This window comes from Protopterus annectens, chromosome 11.part0 (genome assembly GCF_019279795.1).
Source record: "Protopterus annectens isolate FY-2018-M chromosome 11.part0, PAN1.0, whole genome shotgun sequence".
Lineage (NCBI taxonomy): Eukaryota > Metazoa > Chordata > Ceratodontiformes > Protopteridae > Protopterus > Protopterus annectens.
The window spans coordinates 1,106,730,489-1,106,757,210 of record NC_056745.1 but is presented as its reverse complement, the minus strand read 5'-3'; the positions used below and the strand labels follow the sequence as shown (position 1 = coordinate 1,106,757,210).

The 26,722-nt window shown below is 42.4% G+C and overlaps 1 protein-coding gene across 10 annotated transcripts in view; it reads left to right on the top strand.

Annotated features, from left to right (window-relative positions):
- CALD1 (caldesmon 1) overlaps positions 1–26,722 on the top strand; it is a 1,713,117-nt gene that overhangs the window by 1,453,402 nt on the left and 232,993 nt on the right. The gene's annotated exons all lie outside the window — the stretch shown is intronic.

Below are 26,722 nucleotides of genomic sequence, written 5' to 3'. Positions count from 1 at the left end.
ACCCTCTTGAATACCTGTGTGGATTTTTTGTGTCTATATTACATAATCAAACTTTTAAAAGTTCGAACGTTATATGGTCGACACCATATGATCGAACATTTAAAAGTTTGAAAATGTAATAAAAAAAAATAAACCAAAGAAAAAAAATCTACCTGAATGGTTGCTCTTTAAATATACCAACTCTGAGATCGCACTGTCAGTGCAGAAAAAGGACATCTTCCCATTCCGCACTGTATGGAGATCTCCATTGAAATGATCGAACTTTTAAAAGTTCGATCATATGGTGTCAACTATATGATGCTCAATCTTTTAAGAGTTCAGCAATGTGATATAGACCCAAATTTTTCACCTACAATCATTGCAGTAGTCCATTCCTTGAGTCCACAGTCCACCACATGAAGAAGCCCTTTCACAGATCCAAGGAGTAGTTATTCCCTACAGTTTGCTACTTGGTGTTTCTCTTCACCACCCCTCTGCTTCAGGATAATCCCTAAACACCTCTCTGAGGCTCATGTGTAACCGCATCATGTTCTCTTCTGTTCGCAAGTGAGATCAGCCCTAACTCCTTTAGCCTGTGGTCATAGCCTTTCACTGCATCCTGTGCATCCTTCTGGCAGGTTTTGTCATGACTCCTTCTAGCAGCCTGATACCCTCACCTTGTGTGTCCTTCAGAACTGTGCATAATTCTCAAGGTGTGTTGTGACTAGGGCATTATGGAATGGGTACATTCAATTACATAACATGTTAATCTCTGAAGTCTATTCTTTTGAAGTTACTCCCTAGCATTCTGTTGGCTGCCACTGTTTTACTGTGCTCTTGGTGGTCCACTCCATGTATAGTCATCATACCCAGATCCTTTTTTTGTTCTTTTACCAACATATTAATTCCAACCAGCTGATAATTTACACCATGGTTTCTGTGAGTCAGGTGCAGAACTTTGTATTTTTTTAATATTTTTAATGAACCTCAGCCGCTACCTTTCAGCCCACTTGGTTTGTCTGTCAGATCCTTGCTTAGACTTTTCCCTCCATATTTATTGCCTGCCAATCATCAACTGTACTCAAGAACCCTTCTGCAGAGTAAGATACATTCCCAGCCCATTCATTTCATATATATAAAAAAACAGTCTCAGAGGCCATGATCCAGGCATCCATCAGAGAGATGTTCTTCGTGTTTCACTGTTGCAGTCTTCACATTTGGGTTATCTCTGTCAGGGTAGCCCTCGGCAGGTATATCATCCTCTGCATATGATGATAATATACCGTCAGGTCATCAGTAGTATAAAGTAAGGCAGCCAACGCCATTACATCAGTCTTTCTTGCCATGGAGCCCGAAGCAGAAGCAGTTCGCATGAGTGCCGGTTGGCCGCTACCTGAGTTTCATCTACCAAATTGAAGTTGAAGTCTTTTAAAGCTAAGTACCCTGTTGGGGATCCTTTTTTCTTTGACTAACCGATGTCAGAAAAAGTTAATAATTGCCTCGCTTGTGGAAAGCAAATACCACACTGAGACTTTCATTCTTACTGTGTCACTTGTTTAGGCCCAAACTACGACATACCCCATTGTCGTTTCAGTGCTTTGTTCAACACCAGAACTATCTGTCATTGGGCCCTTATTGTAGCTAGATATTTTCGCTTACAGTCCTCAAATTCCGATATGGCTTTGTTAAGCCATCTGACAGCAGATCTTCCAAAAAAATGTAAAGATAAAGACAGAGACAGACTGTACAGGTCCAAACCTGCCGATGATGCTTCCATTAAGCTAGTCATCAGTTCTCCAGTCCTCGATGAGGCGCTTTTGCAGCCCCTGATGCCCGCTTCTGTGGATTTGCAGGCTGCTACTGAGACCCTTTCACAGTCCGGTATGCTGCAAACCTCTTCTTCTACTAAGGATCCTGCGGTCGTCTCTACCTTGGATGGGTTCAGTGCCGCTGAGCAGGCACCAGCTTCTGAGGAAGTCCTTTGCACTACTGATTCTTGACACAAACCGACGTCTTCTTTCGCGACTACCGTTCTTTCGAAAATGACTGAGTTTCTTAGGCCCAGAGTACGAACCACGCCCAAGAAACCGACGACCCAATCTCAGGCACCTGCTTCCTTGCCTCAGTCTCAAATGCTTAAAATAGCGGAAGACCTTATCATGCTGATCAGGGGAAGCCAAGCTACCCCCTCCAAAAGGAAAAGAAATCTGTCCCTGTTGTTTTGTCTGAACAACAGTCAGATGACTCTGATGCATCTGAATATGGAGACATGCAACTCCTCTCTACTTAAGAGGATTCTAATGCAGAGGACTCCATCCCTTCAGCCTCTCCCCCAGCAGATTTTTCCTTTGGGGAAACCCTTCATACCTTAAGGGAGCATTTCCAATGGGAGAGTCAGGACTACCCTCAGTCTAAAAAGAGACTCACGGAATTCTTAGATCTTCCACAGCACAGACCCTTGGCCATCCCCCCGGTCCTGGATGTTGTGGAGGATGTTTTTCTGGAATCCAGCTTGACTCCTGACACCCTCCCTCCTGCACTCAGAAAACCAGACAGGTATTATAGAGTCCCTGACTTACACGCATTTCTTTTTAAAAGTCCTACTGCTGACCCTGAGGTTATTTCTTGAGGACCTAAAGGGATTAAAGCAGCCTCTACTAAGAATCTCACCCCCTCAGATAGGGATTCCGGAGCACCAGGCAGATGAGGTAAAAAAGTATACACCTCAGCTACTGTTGCTATCAGGGAACTACATTGTCAGTTCCATATGCTAAAATTTCAGAAACATACCCTGGAACTAATCAAACAAAAATGTCTTCCTTTCCTGCTTGTGCAGAATCTAAAGAGTTACAAGAGTTAATGCATTCTGCAAGTCAAGTAACTAAACGCACCTTACACTATGGTTTTGATTCCCTAGAAACTTCTTGCAGGGCAGCAGTCACTGGATCTGTCATTAGAAGGCATGCATGGCTTAAGGAACAGCCCTTGGCACACCATGTCAAATCTAAATTGTTGGATGCCCCCTTGCACAAAGACAACTTATTTGGCACTAAGGCAGAAGAGGTCTTAAACAAGATGGAAGAAAAAGCAAACTCTATGCAGACAGTTAAGGATTTCTTACAGGTCCAGTCACCCAGGTTTAGCAGGCATTGTCCTACCAAGCACTGGTCCTTTCCTGCTCCCACTAAGCCAGTCCAGCCCAGGCCCTAGGGAACCAGACCCCCCAGACAGCAGCCACAGGGAATGCATAGATCTAAGCAGTGGACTACCTCCACTTCAAAACCAGGGAGTTGTAAGCCACCCTCTTATGGTAAGAACTCACAATGACTCACCTCCCCCTCCCTCTTCCCACCTTCACGTACCCCTAGGAGGAAATCTCTCCCTTCACGCAAGCACCTGGGCCACCATTACCAATAACTACTGCGTTCTCAACATAGTGTCTCAGGGATACAAACTTTCTTTCCACACCCTTCCAACCCCAAATGGGTTCCCAGATCTACCTCCAAACCAGTGGGCAGAGGCTCAAAAGCAAATCCATTCTTTGCTTTGTATGAGGGCAGTAGAGCACATTCCTCCAGACCAGATAGGTCAAGGTTTCTACTCCAGACTTTTTCTGGTGCCCAGAAAAGAAGGCACCTGGCACCCCATCCTCGATCTAGCCATTCTAAACACCTTCCTGGTGATCCCACAATTCAAAATGCTCACCCCCCAGCAGCTGCTATCTATGCTGTCCAAGGACGCTTGGCTGGCCACCCTAGATGTAAAGGAGGCCTACCTCCACATACCTATCAGTGAATCATGCAGGGAATATCTCCATTTCAGGGCAGGATCTCAACACTTTCAGTTCTCTGTGCTTCCCTTTGGCTTATCTACTGCTACCAGAGTTTTCAGAAAATGTCTGGCTCTGGCCATTGCCTTTTGCAGACAAAGGAATATCCAGATTTACCCATACTTAGATGACTGCCTTATTCAGGCAGACAGCCAGGAAAAGCTGCTCAAGCACCTGTCCTTTGTAAAGATCCTACTAACCTCCCTAGGGTACACAATAAACAAAATGAAATCCAAACAGGTGTCCACCCAAAGGATTATCTTCCTGGGAGCAAGCCTGGACACAGCATCCCAGATGGCATTCCTTACACCAGAAAAACACATTTTCCTGACAGCCTACTTCTCTCAGCTAGCCACCAGACCCAGATATCTGCAAGGAAGATCCTGCAAGCTCTGGGGTTTATGGCATCTTGCATACTACTCATTCCATATGCCAGACTGCATATGAGGAAACTTCAGTGGTACATAAACAGCCTTTGGTGTCAACACTCTCAAGACCTGGAGACTCTTATACCTATAATTCCTTGCCTCAGAAAAGATTTTTTTTTGGTGGGCAACAGCATGCTCCCACAACAAGGGACTACCTTTCTCACCACCCCCACCTCCCAGACCATTCACAGATGCATTAGACTATGCTTGGGGTGCAGACCTGGACGGCAGGTGCATACAGGGCCAATGGAGCCCACAGCATATCCCTCTCCACATTAGCCAAAAAGAGGTGATGGCTATCCAGCATGCTTTGATAGCTTTTAATCCCCTTCTCTCCCCAGGGGCTCTCCTGATCAAAACAGACAACACCACTGTGATGTGGTATATCAACAAGCAGGGAGGGACTCACTCCTACCCTCTATGCAGGCTGGCCATGACCATTTGGCACACAGCCTCTGCCATGCAACTGCACCTGTTAGCACAATTCCTACCAGGTTCTCTCAACTCTCTAGCAGACTAATTAAGCAGACATCTTCTGGACCCACATGAGTGGCAGCTCAACAGAAGAACCTTCACTCTAACAACTCAGAAATGGGGCACCCCGAAGGTTGACCTCTTTGCCTCCCACACCAACCATCAGCTCAGCAAATTCTGCGCCAGGGAGCATCACTGCATGGCTTGGAAAGTGGATGCCCTGTCCTTCCCCTGGGTCAATCTATCGGTGTATGCCTTTCCGCCACTACCTCTCATCCCCAGGGTACTGCTCAAAATAAAGGAGGAAAAACCAAGGGCAATTCTTATAGCTCCCGACTGGGCTTCCCCAGCACTGGTACCCCTTCCTGTGCAGCCTGTCCCCAATGCCACCATGGCATCTTCCTCAGATTCCAAATCTCCTGAACCAGAGGGAAGGGGAATTCATGCATCCCCAATTGCAGGCACTCAATTTGGCAGCTTGGCTTATTCCCTAACCCCAGATCAATCTGCCAAGCTCAGTAAACAGGTACTAGATATTATCCATCAGGCCAGATGCCATAGCACTAAAAAGTCTTATGCTGACAAATGGAAAAGGTTCTGCACTTGAATCCAGGCTAATGGAACCAATACAACACAGCCCTCCCTCCTTCTCATCCTGGATTACTTAGCTGACCTACTACACAGTGGCCTCTCTTTCTCCTCTATAAAAATTCATGCCTCTGCTATCTCTGCTCATTTCTCCACTGAGCAGCCCTTTTTGTCACACCCTATGATCAAACAGTAACTAAGAGGTGCTAGCAACTTGAGGCCACTCAGAAGAGCACCAACCCCAGCTTGGGACCTTAACTTTGTGTTGGGGAAAGATCACTCTGCCCCCTGTCAAACCAGCTTCTTCTGAAGAGCTAAAATTTCTCTCCTGGAAGACTGCTTTCCTTCTGGCAATCACTTCAGCCAGAAGAGTCTCTGAGCTGCAAGCACTCATGGCTGTGGACCCTTCATCATCTTCCATGCTGATAGGGTGTCCCTCAGAACTAACCCATTCTTCATGCCCAAGGTGGTGTCCAATGTGGATCTCAACCAATCTATTCATTTGCACACCTTTTTTCCCAATCCCCAGAACAAGGGAGAAAGGATCCTGCACTCTCTAGATGTGCACAGACAGCTCAGATTCTGTCTAGACAGGACTAAATCATTCAGAAAGTCTGATCAATTGCTGGTTAGCTTTGCTGCATGAGCAGAAGGCAAAGCCATCTCCAAGCAAACCATTTCCAAATGGATAGCACACTGCATCCATTTCTGCTACAAACAACATGGAAAGCTTCCCCCCAAGGGGGTCAGGACTCACTCCACCAGAGCAGCCTCCACATCTGCAGCTTTCCTCAGAGGAGTCCCCACCAGGGACATCCTTGAGTTTTCCCCCTGGACATCTATCTGTTCACACTTTTACCAAACATTACCACCTGCCTCCCTTCTCCAAATCCAAGGCAGGGTTTGCCTCTGCAGTCTTGCAGGACATCCTAGCCAACCCCCTAGTTTCCTTGACTGCTTCCACCTATTTCCTCAGCTTTGGGAATCAGCCCAAATGTGATGACTGCAACAGTGAAACATGAAGAACATAGTACAGTTGTGTACACTTACCATAAATGTAGATGTTCAAATGTATTCACTGTTGCAGTCCTGGTTTCCCTCCCTCCATCTCCCTTTCTTCTCTTTCCTTACAAGATACATATTTGTATTTACTTTCTCCTGGTGGGGTTCTTCCACCAGGACCTGGCTCCTACTTGGGGGCTCCTGGCAGGCTAGTGCAAGAAAACTGATGTAATGGTGTTGGCTGCCTTACTTTATACTACTGACGACCTGACGTCAGTCCTCAAGCTACAGCAACTGATGCAGAAATACTAAGCCTCTGGTATTTGGACCGGCCGAGGGCTACCCTGGCAGGGATAACCCAAATGTGATGACTGCAACAGTGAATACACTCAAACATCTACATTTATGGTAAGTGTACATAACTGTAATTTTTGCTTTAAGGCCCTAACTGCCATCCCTTGGTGGCTGTCATGAGCAGTTGCTTTAATGTAAGAGCCTACATTGTTCTCCCATTACCTGTGAATGTTTCCACATACACATATGCTACAGAGGGCTACCATCACTAACATGGTAAGACTAAGTTCATATCCCTTGTCCTGGCCAAGTTTGGCATCTGGCAAGCCTGTGCTTGCACAGTGGTGACTGGCCAACCAGAGGTACTACTTCTTCCACAAAAGATTGTGAACCAGAATCGACCACTCACTCTCATCCTCCCATGTCTGGATATTCCAATGCCCAAGCTGCAATTTTAACTAGGGCTGGTTAGGTCATAGGGAGGGTTTTATCCTGTTATGCCACAATGCATACACTGCTACAACTGACTTTTTGTCATCATCAAAGAGACAGACCCTGGTGCTGATTGCAGAATTCAGTGTTGCAGTCATGAGATCTGGGATCCCTGCCTGCAGGAACCTGACAGTTGTCCCATTGTTGAGAACTCTGTCTGCCCTTCCTGGTTTCAGCTGACTCTCTCCTACATATAATTCAAGGGTATGTGGTATAAGAAAGTTGTTGGGTGATGCCATTTTTAACCATTTTAGAAGTGCATGCTTGTACAAGTTTCATTGGTCATGCATGTCAGACTGTTTCCAGGGTTCCAGATAAGTATCCATTTGCTGAGATCTTTCTCTATATGCCATATTATTGATTGTAGATGTCAGATAATGAGTTTGGAAAGTTGAGTAACTGCCTTAATTGTGGGAAACAAATCCTAAACAAGGATTTAATTCCTATTATGTGTTCCATCTGTGCCATGAACATGATATGGACAGCTGTGTACATTGTACCAGATTCAACCTGAGGACAATCCAGAGTCAGACAGAATCCCTCTGTGAGTATTTGGCTCAAATGAAGCTGTGAGGTTAGTTCCACTCTACCATGACATCAGGCAAGGCCTTCACAGCCATTTGTCAAAAATAAACTCTTGGAAAAGTGCCCTAAGGCGATGCAGAGAAAAAACAACAGCAGCCTTTTGGGATCCAAGAGCTTCCCTAGGCCTGAGAGCACTAAGATTAAAAAAGTGCATTTGTAGCCTCCATATTTGAAGTCAGGTACTGCAAAAGTTCTGACGTTGCCTTTTGGGGGCTGCCATTCTGAGAGATACTGGCAGTTCTTCAAGGGCCAAAACTGAAATACTACTGGTTAGCCTAGAAGCCTCCCTGAAGGTGTCTGCAAATGATGCCCATATCATCATTAGCAAAGAGTGTGTTGGTAGCCCAGATCTACACGCCCATGAAGCAGTTAAGAAAGACTAGATACAGGTGTTGGGATTCTACCATTGACCTGAGGCCTCTAAGGTGGATATTTAAGTACTATTGAGGCCAAAGATGTTAAACCAAAATGGGTAACTGCAAACTTAATGGTTGAATAGCACCTCATTCCAGTCTTCTATTCAGGATGTGTCTCAGGACCATTTGCATCTGGTTCAGGATTTCATATATTTTTTGAAATCTAAGCAGCCTGCCCTGGAAAGTCTTTCAGTGTCTAGGGCCCCTTCTAAAAGGAAGAAAAATAAACTTACCTTTAGGGAGGATTCAGGCACCACCAATTCAGAAGAAGAAGATGAGCTGGCATATAAAACATGTTTCTCCCCCTCATCTTTTTTTCTGATGCTGAGGACTTGCTGCCTCCTGCTTCTCCACCAGATGACTACTCATTGGAGACACTCTCCACAAGATGAGGGATGCTTTCAAATGGGAGGCAAATAACTTTATGGGTCTGCCTGAACTGAAGCCACATGCTCTACCTCCAATTTTAGAGGTAGTGGAAAAGGTTTTCATCAATGCATCAGTGATTCTAGTTTTCTCCTTCCCAATTCCTAAGAAGTCTGACCATTTCTACAAGGTCTGCAATTTCCATAAGTTTCTGAACAAGAACCATTTAGTTGTTCCAGCTGTGATGTCATTGGATTCTAACAAAGGAACCTCTTCAGCAATATCCTGGAATCTTATTCCCAGTGACAGGGAGTACAGGGTGCTTGACTACTTTTTCATGAAAAAGCATGTCTGATACAACATCCTTAAAGGACTGCCAGACTCACATGTTGAAGTCTCTACTAGCTCAGCTGAAGTCTAAGACTGAGGAGCACAAAGACAAGGACCTGAAAAGGGAGATGCTTGATGTATGCAATCTTAGTACACAACTTAACAGATGCCCCCAACAACTACAGCTGTGATGCACCTAATAAATCATGCTGGGGCAGTAAATACTGGGAAAATGGATCATAGACATGCCTGGCATTTGATGGCAGGCATGAACGTACCATTAGACAGGATCCCATCTTTGAAATACCACCTGAAAAGGTAAGCATGCTGCCTGTAAAACTGATTTTTCATTCCATGCTTTTGAAGTATAGCAGAAACTAGCATTCCGAAGATTGGCTTCTTTACCCTACATAGGAAGAAGGCAAATCTTACAAGGTAAAGAGAGAATGCTACAAAATGACAAGAAGAGCAAAAGGATGACCTTTAAGCCCTCAGGACCATGGCATTCAGAAGGAGAAGCTATAAGTTGGTCAAGTTCTTCCCACCAACCTTCTCTGAAAATCATGCCCTAACACTTTATCTTCCTCTCTGTCTTCCTACCACTTGTCCTCCCATAAAATAAAAGTCCCCTTGGGAGTCTTTCTGAACCTGGAGAGGCAAATGTTGGCTTTGTGTTTGGGTCCTTGGTCTCTAGGTATGACTCTCCCAGATCCACTCGTGCACTAGCACCTTTGTACAAGTCATCTGGTTCAGAGAAGGCAAGGAAGCTCTGAAGGTAACATTGGCTGATGCTTCTGTTATACCACCAATGTCCTGCTATCCAAACAACTAAGAACCACCAAGAGATAGAAGAAGAAAGGAAGAGTTGTGGAAGTCAGGCCGACCATCATTATCTCAACAGACTAGAATTCCAGATGCCATGATTGTATTCAGCTTGTCATCTTCCTAATTTCTGGCACTGTCCTTCTCACCACAGCTATTTGTGTCCTCCCTTTCAACTTTGCAGATGTCCGGTTCCTTAGTCTTGACCCTTTTCCTAAGTCCTTTAGTTTACCCATCAGCCAGCTGTGCAGGACTAATTCAGAAGCCTTCATGATGTCCTACTGAACCATAAAAGCACTTCACTGCCATGCTATCCTGTAACCCAGTCAGTAAATTGGATCAGGATTGACAGATAACCAATACTGGTTCACAGACAGAAGTTGTCATGGCCCTGGAGATTTCTACCCTCTTGGAAGGCAACCGACCCTTTCTCCGAGTTCTCTTTATGACTTTACTGTCAGTTTGTTTAGGTTTACAGGAATGTGTTATTTACTGTTTATGTATTTGTTTATCAGAAAAGTCTGAGTGGGCAGAAAGCCCCTTTTGATGGAGACTTTGGGAGAAAAGCTCCACAGAAAAATAAAAAGTAAAATCTAAGATAAATAATGAAGTAAAATTTTAAAACAATTTGTACATCAAAGTTCAATAATTTCAATTTCACATAGAAGAGTAAAAGGTGCACGTGTTTTTTATACAGGAGTTCTCACATTTGGGTAGCAGTTTTTGATTTCTTGAGAGAAAATAATTTTACAATAAGCGTGTTGACTACAACCTTTTTTTTTGTCTTAACCCACTTACTTATTATCTTATCCAGTCTCTAGTTCTCCCCTTCATGTGTCTGGTGGACAAAGCCCAATTCACCTGCTTCCCTCCCTTCTCTCTACTTTAACCACCAAGGTGGTTTACCTCAGATTCTGACTCTGTCTTATCCCCATTATGATTTTGTGTTCCTCCTCCTTTTTGTTTTATGCCTTCTGTTATGTACATCATTATTCACCTCTCATGCATACTGAAATTTGCCCTTTCATTTTATAAATGTACACTTATAAACTATATCAACTGAAAATACCTTGAGTCAGTATCTTTTGAGTAAAGGTTTCATATTACCCAACATTATTTACTTGACAAAGTGATGCCCTTAATTTTAAAATAAATTCATCTCTCTCTCATGTATGTTTGTGTATGTATCAACAACACTGTGCACATTCTCCAAGGATTAACCTCAGAGCTAGGAAAGTAGACAACATTAATTTTACAGGAATGCAAGCCCCCATGTACTCCCCACAGCCCCCACTAGTTATGTATAATAACTCCCAAGATCACACTTTCCCCACTGACCTAGCATATTCCCATACCCCAGGGACTATTGATCTCACACACCTGTTGTCCAAAGCATGTTGACAGAACAGATGTACACATTACCACGTAATTTTTACTACACCCCCTTATACGGATATAGCACAATAAAAAGGCAGTACCTAATGTCGACTTCTTCAATTTCTACATACTAAAATCAGCAACACAACATCGACACCATTCTGCACTTGTTCTGAAGATTAATTTTGGAACAACCAAAGCAGACATCACTTTCAAAAGGCGTGAACCATCCACACTCCCTGCTAATTATATATGCAAAGTCTTAGATCGCACAGTTCCCACGTTTTTTTTTCAAGGTATACACTCCATTAATATTCAGGCATTGTCACAGCAGAGCTAGTCTGATATTTGAACTATACAGGTATGATGTAGTAGTTACTTTAAACTTTTTATTGCCTGGTGTTGTTATGTATCTCATTCTAAGTTAGAAAGGCATGAAACACAGTAAAACTAGACAAATGTATTAAGCTTTAATGTAGATGTTATGCTAACACAAAAACAGCATTATTTCTTCACTCAAGTGATGCTTTAAAACTTTGGCTTTTCTTTCAGCTATATTTCATTATTCTGTTCAGTGTAGGTACCATATTCTTTTACCTTTTTCCCTGTGTGTCACATACTTAATGCAGTGATGTTCAGAAGCATTGTGTGTTTTTCTCTTCAGCAGTTTCTGTGTGCTTGCATGAGTGTTTTTTGCTGTGATTTTGTTTATTTGTGTACAGCTTTATGAACTGTTTATCTGGCATGTACTGGCAACAAGCAGACAGCTTTTAAGGCTGGTTTCAAATCCTTGGGATAAAGAACTCAAAAGTCTCAGGGAAAGCACTGTGTGGATGCATATATTTTCAGAGTTTCTTTCTCCTGTAACACTTTTCTTTTTTGTCTGAAATCTGTCCTGTTTTTCAGGTTTAGTGTATTTAAATGCTTCTAAGTAAACAAAGGTCAAATGCTTGCCTTCTCTCTATGGGTTAATATGATCAATGCAAAGTGATGGCTAAATTAGCATCCTTCTGTGCTTGGTGTTTCTGGTGTTTTTAGTACCACACAGTTGGATTAATATCACTTTGTTTGGCATTCACTTTCCACTTACTGTTTCATACCCCAGTAACATCAGTAGCAGAATTCACATTTTTGCAAACATATCCAGCATAAATGACCACTCCAAATTGTTGTAAGACAATATGTTTGCAGTATTAGGTATGGTAACATTATTGTATTGTCATGTGTAAATTTAAATACTTTTTGCTCGCTGAACTTTAAAGTATGTCCTTTTCTGACAATATATTCTGTGTTTCTGTTTATTATACTGATTTATTTATAGTAACTCAGCAAAACAAATGGTTATGGGAACTGGAGTGGTGTTAAAGTAGTCTAAAATGTTCTAATTTTGTTAGAAGTTCATACTTTAAATTTTTTTTTAAGTTCAGCATCAGTTTCCAGTGTTGGAATCCCTTTTCACCATAAACCAGATTAGCATCTTGGGTTTGTACTGTAGTTGTGGGTCCCTCTATTAAAGTCTTGGCTTGGCACTTGAAATGCTGATTGCAGAAAAAACAAACAAAAAAAAGACTGAAAATGCAGAGAAGAGCAAATCTGAAAAATCACTCCTCTCCCTAAAACTTCTTTTTGTAGGGGGTAACCCACCCCCACACCTCCCCATCAGGGGAGGCAAACCCCACACCCTCCCAAACTTATATATCTCTATACCCTGGAGAAAAGAAAATATTCTGAGAAATGGCATCTCAGAGTTAGTATATGTAAGACTGTTCTTTTGGCCATTCAGTTTCTGTGTTTTGGGACTTGCTGTAGCAGGTCCTGACATTTTAAATGATTACCATATTAAGTGAGACAAACAAAACAAGGGTTAGTTGTGCTATATCATCACACCACTGTTAAAAGATTATGGGGTCTAGAGTAGTTCACCAAAATGCGATTTTAGTGATCACCTAAACATCGATCGCACTTCAGTGAAAACCGTTTCAGTGATTTTCTGAATTTACCAAGGGCAAAGAAATAGTTGGCCTACTACTCAACTTTACCCTATTTTCCACTGTAGAGCAGTCTCAGAATTGGTATATATAGTTAGGTGGGTTGTGGGGGGCAAAGCCCCCCACTTGGGTGGGTTCGATTTACTTACATATTGGTCTGTTGTGCTGCAGGGCAAGTATTTACTTGCCTTGGTAGATTCAGGGAGTCACTGAAACGATTTTTGCTAAAGTGCAGTCGACGTTTAGGTGTTCTCTGAAATTGCATTTCGGCAAACTTTTATAGACCCAATTGTGTTTTTCATTTACTGGTGCAGTGGATTAAAATAGATACTTTTGCTTTATTAGGCTTTTGAATACTGGCCAAAGCTCTTGCTGCCCCCATAGTGCCTTTTTTAGGCAAGGCTCAAAAGTCAAACTCACCTCCATAAACAGCACAAATAAAAAAAATGAGGGTTAAGCTACTCAACGCCAGGAGTTTAAATCTCAAAATGCACCCGCTCGAAGCACTCCTCAGTATGGAAAACGTTGACATCTATGCAATAACTGAAACCTGGTTCAAGGCACCCCAGCACTACCGATATACTGATATAGCACAATAAAAAGGCAGTACCTAATGGGCTACAACTCATACCACAAATTTCAGCCACAGAACATGGACCGAAACACAAAAGGAGGGGGTGTATCCATATTCATCAAGGATACCTACACCTCCAGGTTAGTGGCGCAGCATGATACCTCCGAGATCATTAATGTGCAACTAACATCAGGCAAATCTGCAATGCAAATTGTGGCCTGCTACAGATCACCCTCCATGACCCAGGACCACCACTCTGCCTTTCTAGAGACACCGGAAAACATGAAAGTCCTACCGAACACCCTGATATTGGGTGATTTCAATTACCCTACCATTAACTGGGAAAACTACTCAAGTACAAACTCCCAGGTCCAGCACTTCCTGGAATTTATCAACTCAAATGACCTGGATCAGCTGGTAAACTCCCCTACCAGAGGTGAAAATATTTTGGACCTGGTCATCACCAACATGAGTGACAAGTGTTCCACACCAGAGGTCAACCCGTCACTGGTTAGATCAGACCATAAACTAATCATTCTGGATGTCCACACCACACTACCACCTTCAACCAAGGAAACCACAGTGAAAACCTTTGCTATAGCAAACTTCACCTTACTTAAGACAGAGGTGGTAAGTTTCACAGCCCCCACAATAAATGATAACAGTGTCCAACATGCAGGAACCTTTACAAATGCACTCTATGAGCACCTACAAGGATGCATGGATCATGCCATCCCTAGCAAAACCAAGACTCACTCTCCTAAGAGAAGGAAACCAGTCTGGTGGTCCTCTGCCATAAACAGGCTATACAATAGAAGGAGGAAACTAGTTCAGAAAAAAAAGCAAATCCCAAGAAGGAAAGACATCCCTGATCAGTATCAGTAAGAAACTAAGGTCCCTCATAAAATCCTCCAAGGCTAACTTCAAAAGAAACATAGCCAAGGATTCGAAAGATAACCACAAAGCCTTCTTTAGCTGTGTCAAGAATTTAAGTGGCAACTCGCAGATATGCTCTGAGCTAGAGCAAAATGGCACAAAATATACTGAACTCACTGATATTGCCAACATCCTGGCAGATAGATTCAGTGCAAACTTCACCCCTCTCTCACCCTCAAAAGGGCCCACAACAATACCGGAAAAGTGTAGTGTCCCGGAAATCACAGACGCACAGGTGAAAACAGCCCTTTCAAAAGCCAAAAGCACAGCATCAATGGGGTCAGATGGTGTCCCAGGCTGTGTCTTGCACGAACTACAGAACAAACTAACCCCCCACCTAAACACACTGTTCAACCTCAGCCTCTCCACAGGCTACTTGCCCATAGAATGGCGCACAGCAACAGTTATTCTGCTCCACAAAGGAGGGGCCACAACTGACCCTGGTAACTATCACCCCATAAGCCTAACTAGCCTGGTCTGCAAGGCAATGGAGCGCATCATCATGGAATTCATTAACAAAGACAGTGGGAACCTCCAAACTCTTGATCCGACCCAGTTTGGCTTTGTTAAAGGCAGATCATGCCTACTAAACCTGGTTGACTTCTTCGAGACAGTCACCAAGGCCATAGTTGAGGGGAAGGTAGTTCACACAGCCTACCTTGACCTCGCCTAGGCTTTTGACACCATTCCCCACTCGGGAATTATAGAAAAACTCACCAGCCTGAACATAAACCCCGACGTCATGAGATGGGTTGCCAACTGGCTTACAGACAAAACTCACACGGTAAGAATAGCGAGCTCCAGGTCCGACTCTAAACCAGTCACAAGTGGTGTAACACAAGGCTCGGTCCTGGGACCCCTACTGTTCAGCATAAACTTCTCAGAAGTACAGGCAAACATATGAGGACTATGGCTAACCAAGTTCGCTGATGACTGCAAACGGGGAGCCATAATTGACTCTCCAGCTGACATGGACATTCTCCAAAAGGACTTTACTGAGACGGACACCTGGTGTCAAAGTCATGGTCTCAAGCTAAATGCCAAAAAATGCATAGTCATCCTGTTTAGGAAAAACAAAACACCCATGAATTACCACATAGCTGGCAGCCCCCTTAATACAGAAAAGGTAATAAGAGATCTGGGGACCCAGGTAGATAGTAATCTCTCCTTTGACAATCATATTGCCAAAGTAATTAGGAAATCCTTCTATTTAGCCCATCTAATTACTAAAGGGTTTGCATCTAGAAATAAAGAGGTTATAGTGCCCCTCTACTCGTTACTCATCAGACCCATCATAGAGTACAATGCCCCATTTGGGATTTACCTCACATGACACTTCCAACAGCTGGAAAGACCACAAAAGTACCTCACCAAGAGTATTACTGGTCTCAAACATATATCCTATGCAGCCCAACTGGAAAAACTCCAGCTGTACTCAGTGGCATATCACTTACTCAGGGGTGATCTCTGCCTGACTTATAAAGCCATGTCCAACTCGGAATTGATGGACATGCTCCACCTAAAGAAATCCAAGTCACTGCGAGCCACGTGCTCTAGTGAGCTAAACCTCACCACAACAATAACTAGAACATGCTGGAGGGATAGCTTCCTGTCACAGAGACTCCCCATGCTTTGGAACAAAATTCCTAACTACATTAGGCAGAGCCCCTCACTAACACTCTTCTAGAGAAACCTTGACGAGTATATGGGTAACAGAAAATACACCCCTGGGATCACATCATTTGCTCTTCTTGACAGAGGGTCAGTTAATTAATGGGGCAGCAGAAGCTGACACACTCTGGCTAGGCTTATAAATGCCCTCGGGCAGATAGTCTAGTACCCACCTATGAACCTATTATATTATTAATTATTACACATATTGGTACAGAGAGTAGTAATTCCAGTTCTTATTAAAGGCAAATATGTTGTTTCTGTCCTGTTTACTGCTAGGTCATGATAATACAGATACATGTAGTTTGGCTAAACAGAAACTTAGTAACAATAAAGGCAATGCTGAAAAAAATCTGTGAGGAAGTGAAACAGCTAGAACTAAAACTCTCATTAAAGCATTCCCAAAAGCCTCTCTGTCATTGAACTTTACATTCAAATCTTGTAGTTCACACTGAGAATATACCGAACAACAGACCTTCCTCACCTTCCAGTAATAAGTATATGTGGCGGCACCATTATAATGAAAAGGGGACGATATCTGTAAATTTGGTAATGTGCTCCAAGCTTACAGCCATGTTACAAAAGGAGTTAAATACAATGCATAACTAGTATAACAACAGAGGTCATACCACTCAAATTTTTGCTTTAGCATCCTGGACAAAGGTACAAAATCAATGACAGTCTAAGTATTACTTGTATTTACTGAGAAAGTTAGAAGAATAACAGGTTTTTCAATTATATGCATTTTCTGAACAGTAAGTAGTATGAAACTGATGTCTGATGTTACTGACTGACTGTCATCCTCACAGATTTACCAGAAAAACAAACATTTTATGAGGGAAAGGGCAAAAATAACAGACAAATTAGGGATGGTCTCAAAATTCTGGACACTTGACAGGTATAACTAGGTTAACACTAAAAAAGTAGCATTTTTATATTTGAAACAAAAAAGTTGTTGATATTTGACAAGACAAATGGATAGCCACTGAGGATGGACTGCTAGATTAGAGACTTCAGTTTGACCAAAATGTGTCCATACTAACCTACAAAGCTTATGGATTTGTCTGTATGATATTCTAAGCTGTTTTTATTAATAAATCTTTTTACTAGAAAACTTAATTTGCAAATGATGTTTAAAGACCAGGGTTAGGGTTGGAGAAGCCTTTCAGTCAATTTAAGAGGAAGAGTATGTTTAACCCTCCACTGCACCCCACTGATGTCCTTCATGGATGCATCTGCAGTCATAACAACTGGGTTGTCCTGTCGTCAGGCAGCCCTTCAGTCGGCCGGATTCCAAAGTCCGGGTCCGATGTCGCACTCCACCCGGCGTCATCTCTGTTGGGTATAAAAGCATCAGCCGACGCCATTTTCCTCAGTCTTTCTTGCCGGCAGAAGCTGTTCGCAAGTGCCGGTCGGTCGGATCCAGAGATTACTTCTACCGATACTATACTAAGACTTCTAAAAAGCTAAACCGCTGGGGACTTCTTTCTTGCTGCAGCCGATGTCAGAAAAGTTAACAATTGTTTAACCTGTGGGAAACAAATACCTCATAAAGATTTCCACTCTTACTGTCTGCCTTGTTTAGGCCCAGCCCACGATGTAGCAGCCTGTTCGCCTGTGCTTCTTTCAACCGGTTTGCAGAACAGTTTTCGGTTCTGATTTTGCGTACATATGCCCGCCGGATCTCCGACTACCCAATCTACCAAAAACGCAAAGATAAAGACTGACACTGGGTCGTCCGCGGTTTTCGCCGAAACCATGTGGTTAACCGCGAAAGTGTTCGGGCGGCGGAACCGGAGAAAACTGATCAAAGTACAGCTGAACCTATTCCTACAACTGAGGCCCCTGCTACAACTCTTGAATCGACCTCAGAAATTTTACCCACTACGGTGGTTGACTTATCAGACACCATCCCTGATGTCTCTCGTGGTGCTGCTAGGCCTCCAGCAGCCATGTCCATTAAGGCCTCCGCCAGGGCTAAAGCAGCCAAGACTACTAAGACAGTGCCTGTTAAACCCCCACATCCAGGCCTCTTCTAGTTCTCAAATGCTTACTTTGGCAGAAGATTTAATTTCTTTAATTAGAGGATCTCAATCTCACCCAGACAGGGCCTCTCAGCCCCCAGAGAAGAGACCTAGGGCAGAGCCCTGAGCCCAGTGTCTCTGATGATTCTGCTGATGAATCAGACATAACTGACCAGCCAGAGGCTCCCTTCTCCAATTTTGAAGATTCTTATGCTGAAGAATCCATTCCAGCTGCTTCCCCACCAGAAGAATTCTCCTTTGGGGAAACCTTGCATGCCATGCGAGAACAGTTCCAATGGCAGCAACAGGATTTTCAGACTCCAGAATAAGACTTAGGACCTTTCTGCACCTCCCACAGCACAGGCCCTTAGCTATACCTCCTGTTCTCTCTGTGGTGGATGATGCTTTCAATGATGTTTGCTCCGCTCCAGATTCTTACCCCCAGCCCCCCCCAAACCCAGACAGATTTTACAGGGTGCCAGATACTCATCACCACCTTTACAAGGCCCCACTTGCAGACCCAGAAACTATATCCCAGGGTCCCAGACCATAGCTAAAAACGCTATTCCTTGTGAAAGGGAAGCAAGGGCATTAGCCAGATGGGGTAAAGAGGTCTAGGCTTGAGCTAGTCTCTCAGCTAGAGCTTTAAACTGTCAGTTTCACATGATACAATACCAAGAGTTTATGCTTGATCAGTTAACTAAAAACTAACCACTGATGAATCTCTTGATAAGAAATATGTATTAGAGATGGTAAATAACATACAACAGGTTAGCAACCATTCCTTAAAATGTGGCTATGATGCACTGGAGGCTTCATTTAGATCAGCCATGACAGGCACAGTGATAAGAAGGCATGCATGGCTAAAGGAACAAGCTTTACGGATCATGTTAAAGCTAAGTTGCTAGATGCTCCTATGGACAAGACAAGTTTGTTTGGTACACCTGCCCAGCAGGTTATGAAGAAAATGGAAGAAAAGGCAAAATCTGTTCAAACTGTTAAAGATTTCTTGCAGGTTCAACCCCAAGGTTTAGCAGGAACTGGCCTGCCAAAATTGGTCCTTTCCTGACTCCACAAAATTTCAAAGGGGCAGGAATAGACGTTCCAGAGGCAGAAACCAATCCAGAGGAGGTGCCTACAGAGGACGACAGTGGCAAGGTAACAACAGAGGCACAGACACAGCCACTGCCACTACATCAGCACAACCACAGTGACTTAACCCTATATCCGCCTACCAGGGAACAAATAGCAGCTCCTCTAGGCGGAAAGTTAACCTTATTTTCAAAGAACTGGCACTACATAACAAAAGACAAGTGGATTTTACAAACCATAGATCAAGGTTACGGTTTCACTTCCACACTTTACCAGTCAAAGGAATGCCAAATCTACCTCCAAATCAAAAACAGAGGCTCTACGCAGATAATGGAGTTAGCAAACATGAGAGCTGTGGAAAGAGTGCCAACAGCAGAGCAAGGAAAGGGGTTCTATTCCAGACTATTCCTAGTTCCAAGAAAGGAAAAAGTTGGAGACCAATTCTCGACCTGTCCACCTTAAATACATACATCATTGTCCCAAAATTCAAAATGCTGACCCTACAGCAACTTCTTCCCATGCTGGGCAAGGAGTCTTGGCTGGTAACTCTAGATCTCAAGGAGGCATACCTGCACGTCCCCCGACCAATCTGCAGAAGATACCTCAGATTTCTTGCAGGATCAGAGCACTATCAATTCTCAGCATTGCCCTTTGGCTTATCTAGAGTATTCACAAAATGCCTGGCATCAGTAATCAACCATTGCAGACTACAGGGAATTCAAATTTACCCATACCTGGACGACTGCCTGCTACAAAGCAAGCTGACAACAGATTTACAAAGGGTCATTTACTTGCTACAAGCACTGGGATACACAGTCAATTTACAAAAGTCAAGGCTGATACCATCCCAAACAAGGACATTCTTGAATTGGACACAGTAAAACAAATGGCATTCCTGACTACAGAAAAAAAAAAAAGAACTTCCTCTTTACTTCTTGGCACTAACAAAACTGAACAAGTTAACAGCAAGAAAAGTACTGCAGGCCTTGGGCTTCATGGCATCATGCATAATCTTGGTTCCATTTGCCAGACTACATATGAGAAAACTACAGTGGTACCTAAAGAATTTATGGTCCCAACACAGACACAGTCTAGAAACAGAAATCCCACTAATTCCATGCTTAAAACAGGAGTTCCTATGGTGGGCTCAGGCATGCCAGTCAAACCCAGGCCTACCCTTTCGCAGATGTCAAGCAAGCCAGACCATCACAACAGACGCTTCAGACCTAGGATGGGGGCCACATGCTGGACAAATGCGTGCAAGGATTGTGGACACAGGATCAACTTCACCTGCACATCAACCTAAAAGAAATGCTGGCAGTAAAACTGGCAATCCAAAAGTTCAAACCATTTCTCAAAGAGGGCCAGTTGATGATAAGGACAGACAACACCACAGTCATGTGGTACATCAACAAACAGGGAGGCACTCATTCATACCCCTATGCAGAATGACCTTGGAGCTGTGGACCCTGGCACTCAGCTACAACATCCAGTTACAGGCAATATTTGTACCGGGAAAGACAATACTCTAGCAGAACCAATGGAAGCTGGACATCTTCAAGACCATCTCAAAGAAATGGGGAATGCCACAGATAGACCTATTCGCATCACCTCTCAATCACCAGCTCAAAAAATTCTGCACAAGGACATTCCACCCACTAGCATGGAAAGTGGATTCGCTCTCCTTCAACTGGAAAGGCCTAACAGCATATGCATTCCCACCTCTTCCTTTGATACACAAGGTACTACTAAAAATCAAGGAAGAACGTCCAAGGATAATCCTGATAGCTCCAAACTGGCCAAGACAACACTGGTACCCACTACTGAGGAGCATGTCTCTGAACAATATGTGCCTGATGCCTTTGATGTTAACTCAGAACAACTACAGCATCATACATCCAAACCTAAAACGTTGCAACTGACTGCATGGAACATCACATAGCAGCAGCTAATCCAGAACTTTCCCAAAGAGTTAAAGACATTATTCTTGAAACGCAGACCTTCAACAAGAAGGAACTATGCTGGAAAATGGAAAAGGTTTGTCATTTAAGAGGAAAAGATGTGTCAAACATAGATATGCCTAACATTCTGGAGTATCTGGCGAACTTCTTCTTTCAGGCCTGTCCTACTCCTCCATCAAGATACATGCATCAGCTATTTCAGCAGAATACAGCTTTGATCCACCTGTTTTTTTGATCAGGCAGTTCCTCAGAGGAATCAAGAATGTAAAACCTCCAAGGAAACCACCATTACCAGCTTGGGATTTAAACTTTGTGCTGGAAAAGTTGACACTATCACCCTTTGAACCAGCAGCAACAGCAGACCTACAACACCTGTCATGGAAAACTGCTTTCCTACTGGCAATTACTTCAGCAAGAGGGTTTCAGAACTACAGGCCTTAATGGCAGTGCAACCCTTCCTAATCTTCCACCAAGATAGAGTGTCCATGAGGACTAATCCTACATTTATGCCCAAGGTGGTATCCAGAGTGTCTTTAAACCAGGCAATCCACCTACCTCCCACGGAAAGAATACTGCATACCTTGGATGTACATAGACAGCTACGCTACTACTTGGACAGAACAAAAATAGCAGAAAGACTGACCAACTTTTGTAGCCTATGCAACAGGAAGGGAAGGAAAAGCTATTTCCAAACAGACAATCTCCAAATGGATAGGAAATTGCATACGATTCTGTTACTCCTTCCATGGAAAACCAATTCCACAGAACATAAGACCTCATTCTACAAGGGCAACAGCCACTACCACAGCCTTCTTACGAGGAGTGGCAACAAAGACATTATTGAGGCTACTTGGACCTCCGTGCATACATTTGCCAAGCATTATAATTTGCCTCTATATTCCAGATCCCGAGCAGGGTTTGCCACTGCTGGATCCTAAACACACCATAATCTACTTTTATCCTCCTCCCTAGTTGGCTATGGTATTCTACCTTATGACTGCAGATGCATCCATGAAGGACATAGTACAGTTTTGTACCTACCATAAATGTAGATGTCCGAACTGGATAGCATCTGCAGTCAGGATTACCCTCCTCCTTCCCTCTGTGGTACTCCTAGGTGTTTACCCTCCTAATAGCTAGCTATTTTTATGGTGTATTTGTTTGTATATATGTACATACATGCTTATTGTTGTGTTTACCTCTATCTATTTGGAAACATTGGCATCTATCCAAATTTTAGCCTGCAAGAGGGCTACTGGCATCTGGGGCTGATGCTTTTATACCGAAGACCAACAGAGAGATGACGGGTGGAGTGGCGACATCAAGCCCGAAGCCGGACCCTTTGGAATCCGCGGCCGACTGAAGGGCTGCCTGACAACAGGACAACCCAGTTGTTATGACTGCAGATGCTATCCAGTTCGGACATCTACATTTATGGTAGGTACAAAACTGTACTTTGCCAGTTTTTAGAATGTATGTACACAAGAAATATGCGGTACATTTAATCAACACACAAGGAAGGTATTCATCTTGACTGGGGATGAGTTGGCACTATTAAAGGAGCTTAGGGGTAATGAGTCATTGCGGATCATGAAGCCTGTTAAAGGGGGCAGGATGGTCATAGTGGAGAAGAATGATTATAATTGTTTTATTACTTCATTATTACATGTCACATAGAAATGTGAAGTAGATTCCAAAAACAAAATTTTCATTGCACATTGGAAAATACAGTTATTTTTAGAAGATTCATTTGTTTCAAGGAACAACAAATGAAGAAATCTACAATTTTCTGATAAATGACCACCTTTTAATTACTACTGTCCTCAAAGATCACAAAAACGTTAACAACCTCCCTTACCGACTGGTTTTTGGCTGCTCACAATAGTTCCACTTATCCACTGGGTATGTTTGTGGACAGGTTATTGAAGGCACTTTCAGTCCAATCGAACACCTCCTAAGGGATTCATGGGATTTTTTGTCAAAAATTAAGCAAGACCACTATACCAAGAACTGTAGTTTCTCCACCATAGATGTGGTAGATTTATTTTCATCAATTCCACACAACAATGAGGGTTTGGAATTATTTCAGGAAGCAATTTTTGTGCTGACATCTTTAAATAGTATTCTGGTTAATTTTGCGATTGAAGTTATAGAAGTCATCCTCTGTAATAACTTCATCACATCTGGCGAAGAGTTTTCAGAAAGGTAAAAGGTGTTGTGATGGGCACTAACTGTGCTCCTGTGTATGCCAACTTAGCTGTGTTTTCCTGGAGAAGAAAAACACATTCAGCTCTAGATTTAGTAAACATTTGATTCTATACTTATGTCATTTAGATGACATTTTCATCCTATAGAAAGGGAAAGAAAGTGTAAGAGAAGATTTCACCTGTTACATAAACAATATTTGTTCATTTTTCAAAATTAGGCATACACATTAACTATTTGGATGTGACTATTTACAAAGATCAAAGTAATGAATGTTTCTGTTTTAAAATGTACAGAAAACCAACATTTTCAAACAGTTTCTTGTTTTTCAAAAGTTGACACCCAAAATATACTAAGAAAAACATTATTAAGGGGCAACTGATATGAGCAGCTAGAATGTCTTCTCACAATTTCATCAATTTACTACAGATGTTTCAGGATAGACGATACCTCACAGGAACTGGTTTACACAATCGGGGAGGAAGTCCCAGAAGGTTGGGGCATTAGGTGTAAGCTACTGTTAGGTAGTAACTTGGGGATTACAAATACAGCATTTAAAGAAGGTAGTATTGCTTTTACCATCTCCATGGTGGTACACTATGGGGACTTCAGTAATGACATAAAAGACATCCTGACAAAGAATTGGGTCATGTTTAAGAGTAACAGTGAATTTTTAAAACTACCTTTGTTTGTAAAATGGGATACAATTTAAAATACGTATTAGAACATCCTGTTTTGGCAATCAACACAAGGACTACTAAACATGGTGCATGCAAATATTATAAGTTTATTTTACAAGAACAATGGGCGATTATAGGTAACCCGCTACAACAGATCAGATTAGTAGTGGGGAATTGTGCTAGTAGGGGTTTAGTCTAAGTAGCAATCTACTAGGGTTGTGGGCATTTTTATTTAGGAAAGACAGACAGACCACTACATAAGCACTATATAAGCACATCTACATATGTATGCCATAGATAATAAGAACCTGAACAATGCATTTTATAAGCACACCCTGCTTTGCCCCCAGTGCACTACATTTCTGTTCGGGATAGTGGAGTTAGTGAGGAGAGACAACAGGCGTGTTTTTTGGGAGAATAACATTGAGAGAAATGAACTCCAGTGGCAATTAAGATTAAATGCCACAATGCTTCCTGATATTAATGAGAACATATTGATAGCACCCATTTTAAAAAAGAAAGCTTTGGATTTATAAACATATTTTTCATTTTTATTTTTTATAAGTCACATTACAGTTTCCTATAAGAAGTGTGTACATTTATTATACAAGTTTGTGATTTCACTGTGTTTGTTTAGTAAAAGTGTTTTAACTGGAAGGTTTTTAATTAGGGTCATATGGTCAATACTTTTGATTATATAAGGAGCACTTTGAAAGAGTTTTAACGGTTCTGAAGAAGTCCCATGAAAATAGGGACAAAACTGCTTGACCGTTTATTCTGTGTTGCAGTATTAAAATGTATTTAATTTTGAAGTTGCATGGTCGACTTTTTATTGCCACTGTTAGAGGTAGCCACTATGTGAGCCTTTTAGTTTTCCTGGTTACAGTTTGTGGCTGCATGGACACATGCTGGTGTCTATTCATAAACCTTACTAATCCATCTAAAAGAAAGTACTTCTTTCTACAGCTTTAAATTTCACACTTAACCAGATAAGGTCCAAAGATTCCCATGGATGAATATACAGGAATTATAAAACAATGCATATGCAGATTTTGGTGACATACAGTCTGCCAAAGGTGAACTGCTTCTTGTCTTTATAGCATTGCAAGATCTGGTCCTGACTAAAAGTGTGTTATCTCCAGCACAGACCATGCAGGGTGCACTGTAGAACTAGTAAGTTCTTACCAAAAGTCAGCATTAGCAACTACAACATAAGGAACAGATTTATTACAAAACTGCTCAGACTTTGGGACAACATCCTACTAACATTAAAGAAAGCAGTTTTATACCCAGCTTCACAAAGATATTTAACATGTATATGGCTACTAAGGAATTCATAGGGAAATAGCAGTCAGGCTTCTTAAAGGGAAGTAGGTTTTAAGCTGCTGGCTGACTAAATGTACAGATGAATGCTAGCTAGGAACAGTCACTGAATCCTCAAATGACTTTGCCTTCTTGCATGAAGGTTTGTCACAAAAAAATAATTGGTGCGAAAATCATTGACTGAAACTAAATGCCAATAAGTGCATTACTGTATCCTTTGGGAAGTCATCTACCTCAGGGCACTACTGCATCAACAATACACCCCTAACACCTGAGCCAGCTGTTTGATATTTGGGAATGTATGTGGACAGTGACTAAACTTTTGACCAGCATGTGTTCATTGTTGTAAGAAATCCCCTCTATATTGCACAGCTTATCAACAAAGGGATTGTGTTTAGATTGCGGGATGTCATTCTTCCTCTTTACTCAGCTGTCATTAGGCCAGTCATTGAATATAATACCTCCTTTGGCATGTATCTCTCCAAACACATGCAACAACTGGAACACCCACAGAGATACCTTATGAAAAGAATACAAGGCCTAAACAACATGTCTTACATGGACCGTTCCAAAGCCGTCACTGTATTCAGTTTCCTGCAGACTGCTAGGAAGTGACCTGTGTCTCCTGTACAAGACATCCTCTGACCCAATACTGATGAATTTATTGCATATTAGCAATTGAAATGGCATCAGAAATACTAGGTCTGGGGATCTAAATGTCTTTTACAACATTAATAGAATGTTTTATATGGACAGGTAAGTATATTTGAAGGAGGGAGACGCTGATCTGGAACATACTCCTCATCCACATAAAACAAAAGTCATTCCTGTCCATATTTAAACACAACTTAGATCTCTGGATGGGAAACAGAAAATGTATGCCAGGACTGCCCCTAGTACTACTAGTGGACAGAGGCAGCTCCTAAATGCTTTATCCCATGCATAGGTCCCCTCAAATTATCTATGGTATAATCCCAGTTATTCTCATTAGGGATGATATATATAATTATCGACAGTGTAATGGATAAGGCCAATGTATAACCAAATGGGATATGTTAATTCAAGCACAGAAAGGGAAATTGGCTAGGCTTGAAATGGACTGCAAGGGCAGCTAACTTTGTACATACCTATGGACCTATTACAAAAAAACAGCTTGCGAACCTGTAAACCTCTGAGCAGTCTAACTATCCTGACAACAGCTGTACATGTACCTAGAAAGAAAATCCCAGAATAGAATATGCAGGGCAGTCACATCCCTTGAAGCAAACCTCTTCTGGAGATGCAGT